The sequence below is a fragment of the Lycium barbarum genome, chromosome 1 (assembly GCF_019175385.1).
Source record: "Lycium barbarum isolate Lr01 chromosome 1, ASM1917538v2, whole genome shotgun sequence".
Classification (NCBI taxonomy): Eukaryota; Viridiplantae; Streptophyta; class Magnoliopsida; order Solanales; family Solanaceae; genus Lycium; species Lycium barbarum.
In genome coordinates, this window is record NC_083337.1 from 46,536,974 (window position 1) to 46,542,242 (window position 5,269).

Below are 5,269 nucleotides of genomic sequence, written 5' to 3' on the forward strand. Positions count from 1 at the left end.
AGCATCTTCCAGAAGTTGGTCAGTACCGGGAAGATTAGCCCCATCAGAACTCGAAAGGCTCAAACTGAAGGAGTTGGCCGCCGCAAAATGTGTCTGTACCATTCTGGAGCTATGGGGAACGACATAGAAGAGTGCGATGCATTCAAGTTTGAGGTGGAGAATTTGGTCCACAAAGGCGTCATTTGGTTGGTGCTCCCATCTCAGTATTAGGATTTGGGGCTTTTAGGGCCAGAAAAGGGTTGAACGGACAAACAACCTGTATTGACCTCAAAAGAAAGGTCACCTTTTGGGTAGTTTTAGGCGATCCCATTTTTTGTACTTCATACAAATCCCCCCCGCCCCCCCAAATTTTATGTAAACGGAACTGCGTTGACCTTATGTACCAAGGAGGGGTACGTAAGAAGCCCCTATCGGGTCTGGTCACGGGTAGGTTTTAAGGTAAGGAGTCTTATCTTATGTAAACTGAACTATGAAAGGTCTTGGCTTCCCGTGGAGGGATACGTAGGCAGTCTACATAAGACTCGGTCCCTATATATTATAAATATAATATTCCCCTCACTTAATAAAGCCCAAGTACCCAAGACCCGGTACAAGAGATCAATTGAGCATTTAAATCAAACGTATGATTATTTATGTGGTAAGTTGTCACGCCCCAAAACCCACCCTAGACGTGACCGGCATTCGACGTCATGAACAACATTGGAAGAACCTAAACAACACAATAATAATACTTGAACCCGCCAGGTTCAACTTTCGCCTCCACCAGTTTATAAATTAAATGTAACAAATCCTGAATACATGAACTAAATCAGTGGAAGTCTTTAATATCATAAAAGTTAATCAAAACGTGACAGCGCCCAAAAGTTAAATAAACACAACAACTATCCACAAGAATGTATACTATGGAGCTTCTAGGATAAAGAGGTAATAGTTCGACTCCTCGGGACGCAGCCCAAAAACTAATAATAAATGAGAAAAATAATAGGGTGTCCCACGAATGAACGTGTGGGCTCACCAAATCAGCAGCAACAGCAAGTCCTTCCTAAGCGCCTGAAGTATCAAGAACCTGCTCTCCTCCGTTACCTAACATACCATCAAAAACAACAATGGTATGCCTGAGTACTTCGTACTCAGTGAGTGCCTCGGGGACAATAAGTAATATAAAAATAAAATATATTAGTACATACAGAAATCAGTTCTGAAAAGATAGTATAAAAACTGTCATTCCATTTTATGATTCTTAATATCGTTTGTTGAACAGTTTATAAAGCCATTCCAAAATCTCGATTTCAATTGTGTTTTAAATCGATCAGGCATAAATATCAGTTCCATAATAAAGATGGATATCACAATCGCCCATATAGGCCCAACTCAATATCAACAACATTGCGTAATACACCGGAATATGGATTCACGGTGGCTACTCTTCCTCCCGAATAGCAAGGCACACTGCGCAATTCACCGGAATATGGATTGACGGTAGCTACTCTTCCTCCCAAATAGCAAGGCAATTAATACACCCCAGGTAGCGAACCCGGAAGTGGCCGCACTTCTTCCCGAATGGCAAGGAAATTAATACACTAGGATCCATAGTGGCTACTCTTCCTCCCGAATAGCAAGGCAAACACAACAACAAAGTCCATGGCATAGAAGCCGATTCACAATTTGTCTCAAAGTAGTCACACCATCAATAACATTAAAGTTCATTGTGCCATATCGAAAGAATAAGTCATTCCAATCAAAGTTTTGAAAACGTATAACTTCTTTACAAAAGATTTCCATGTCCCAATTCATCAATGAGAATGTCATCACCAACTCTTAACCATCATTATTAAGCATCTCTCATAGATGAAAACATTCATAATATCTTATACATATATAGGGTTTGTTACAATCTAGGGTTAAAGTGGGTTTGTCCCCTCACACACATTAACCACCATTTAGACATGAATTAGAGTCCAAGAAACGTGAAAAGATTACTTTTACTTTCATTCATTAAAGAATCTTGAATAAAATTTATGCTTCCAACAATGGTTTCATAAGTGATTTTCATTCAAAATAAGTTTTTAAAAGAGAGACATACCTTAATTTGTTAAATAAGGTTTAACAATTCACTTTTCTAATGAAGAGCACCCAAACCCTAGCTTGAATCACTTTGGGAAGAATTTTGTTGCAAACCCTAGGTTTTGATCACACAAATCTTGTTAAGAATCATGGGTTTGATGTTAGAATGATTTAGTAATGTTAAGGATGCCCTTACCTTTGATTTGAAGACTTGGGGGAATGATTTTCTTCCTTAGGGTTGTTTAGGAAGTGGAGGAATAAACAAAACAAGGGTCTTATTTATATTTTTCTGGTGAAAACGGGCCACAGGACGCCTCTGAAGGACGGACCGTCCCTTGGTGGAAATTTCCAGAGAGTTTCTGGAAATTTTTGAGACGTTACGGTTCATGTTATGGCCCGTAACACGTGTTACGGTCCGTAACGTCTCACCGTAACACAGGCAAAATTTCCAGCGAAGACAAGCTTCAGTGAAACGGGCATAACTTTTTGTAAGTAGCTTTGTTTGGGCTGGGTGACCTACCGTTGGAAAGCTATTTCAACGATCTACAACTTTCATCAAGGACGTTTTTCCAAATTCGCAACACATTTTCATGAAAATCGCCCAGAAGACAGACCTACCAAAACTTAGGCGAATTTAAGAGCCCTTAAGAATTTCACTAGTTGGTTTGACTTCAAAACGACCATCCTTCCCCCCGAATTCATCAAGAATGGATTCATATAGATATAATATCATCTTAATACTAGATTTTTACACATTCACACCTAGTTCAAGTTTACGAGGTATTACATTATCCCCCCCTTAAGATCATTCGTCCTCGAATGAGGATAGTATTCTAGGAAGGTTATTAATCAACACGAATTTATCCACACAATCACCTTGTGCGCGAATGGTTCAAAAATTAACTCATACCTGAAATAGGGAACAAGTGCGGATATCTCTTCTTCATGTCCTCTTCCGCTTCCCAAGTAGCTTCCTTAGTATTATTATTTCGCCACAACACTTTGACCGACGCAACATCCTTTGTTCTCAACCTTCTAACTTGGCGATCCAAAATCTAAACTTGTTTTTCTTCATAAGACAAGGATTCATCAATCTCAACCTCTTCATAGTTCAACACATGAGAAGGGTCAGGTTTATACAACCTCAACATCGACATGTGAAACATCGGATGAACCATTGACATCTCAGCCGGTAATCTCAACTCATAAGCTACCTTCCTAACTCTTCTATTAATATCACAAGGACCAATGTAGCGAGTACTAAGCTTGCCCTTTTTGCCAAAACGCATTACCCCTTTCATAGATGACACCTTCAAGAAAACCTTGTCACCAACAGCAAATTCCAATTCCCTACGCCTCGTGTCCGTATAAGACCTTTGTCTACTCTGAGCGGTCTTTAGTCGTTGCACAATAAGATTTACCTTTTCGATCGCCTCATGAATTGAATCAGGATCCAACAACTCTACTTCTGTTGGTTCAAACCAACCAATTGGAGACTGACAACGCCTCCCATAAAGAGCCTCATAAGGAGCCATCTGAATACTAGCTTGATAGCTATTATTGTAAGAGAATTCCACCAAAGGTAGGTGTTCATCCCAACTTCCCCCAAAATCGATTGCACAAGCACGCAATATATCCTCCAAAGTTTGAATAGTTCTTTCTGCTTGCCTGTCAGTTTGAGGATGAAAGGCAGTGCTCAGTTTCACTCTAGTCCCCAAACCTTCTTGAAACGTCTGCCAGAAATGAGTAGTAAATTGCGTACCTCTGTCAGATATGATAGATGTCAGAACACCATGCAACCTAACAATCTCCTTCAGATATAACTTGTCGTACTCTGCAGCGGCATATGACGTCTTTACAGGAAGAAAATGGGCAGACTTCATGAGTCTATCCACGATCACCCAAATTGAATCATACTTGGCCCTTGTGCGAGGTAAACCTGCAACAAAGTCCATATTTATCATCTCCCACTTCCATTGAGGAATCTCAATGTTCGGAGCCAAGCCACCCGACCTTTGATGTTCAGCCTTCACCTGTTGACAGTTCAAACACTTAGCGACGAAGTTAGAAATATCAACCTTCATGCTCTTCCACCAATAGTGTTGTTTCAAATCCTTATACATCTTGGTGGATCCCGGATGAACCGAATAAATGGAACTATGAGCTTCCATCATTGGTTCTTGTCGAAGACCATCAACATCGGGAACACACAATAGTCCTTGCAATCGCAGAACACTATCGCCAGTCCCAACAGTAAACAAAGTGTACTCACCCCTTTCCACTCCATCTCTCAACTTTGCCAAGAGTTCATCATCATATTTCTTGAATTTAACCCTTTCTACAATATCAGACCGTGATGGAGTGATTCCCACTAACTCTCCATCTTCAGTTTCATCAAGCCTAACCCCAAGACTGGCTAGCCTTCGAATCTCTTTCCCCAAGGGCATGTCATGAGCACGCAAATAAGCCAACGTGCCCATAGATTTTCTACTCAAAGAATCAGCAACCACATTAGCCTTACCAGGATGATACAGAATATTCAAGTCGTAGTCTTTTAACAACTCCAACCACCTCCTCTGCCTGAGGTTCAACTCTCGCTGCTTGAAGATATATTGCAGACTCTTGTGATCAGTAAAAACATCACAATGCTCACCATACAGGTAATGACGCCAAATTTTCAAAGCAAATACCACAACAGCCAACTACAAGTCATGAGTTGGATAGTTCTTCTCATGCTTCTTCAACTGACGCGAAGCATAAGCAATCAGCTTACCGTTCTGCATCAATACACAACCCAAACCAATTCTAGAAGCATCACAATACACCATATATCCACCAGACCCCGAAGTAACGTCAAAATAGGAGCCGAAGTCAACCTTGTCTTAAGCTCTTGGAAACTCCTTTCACAAGCTTCGGACCACTGAAACTTAGCAGTCTTCTGTGTCAATTCAGTCAGTGGAGAGGCTATTGACGAAAAAACCTTCCACAAACTTTCGGTAATAGTTTGCCAAACCTAAGAAACTATGAATTTCAGTCGCACTAGTGGGTCTAGGCCAGTCCTTCACCGCTGCAATTTTCTGAAGGTCTACTTTAATGCCGTCCCCGGTCACCACATGGCCCAAGAAAGTCACAGAATCAAGCCAGAATTCACACTTAGAGAATTTTGCATACAGCTCGTTCTCCTCAAGTATTGTCAAAGTTATCC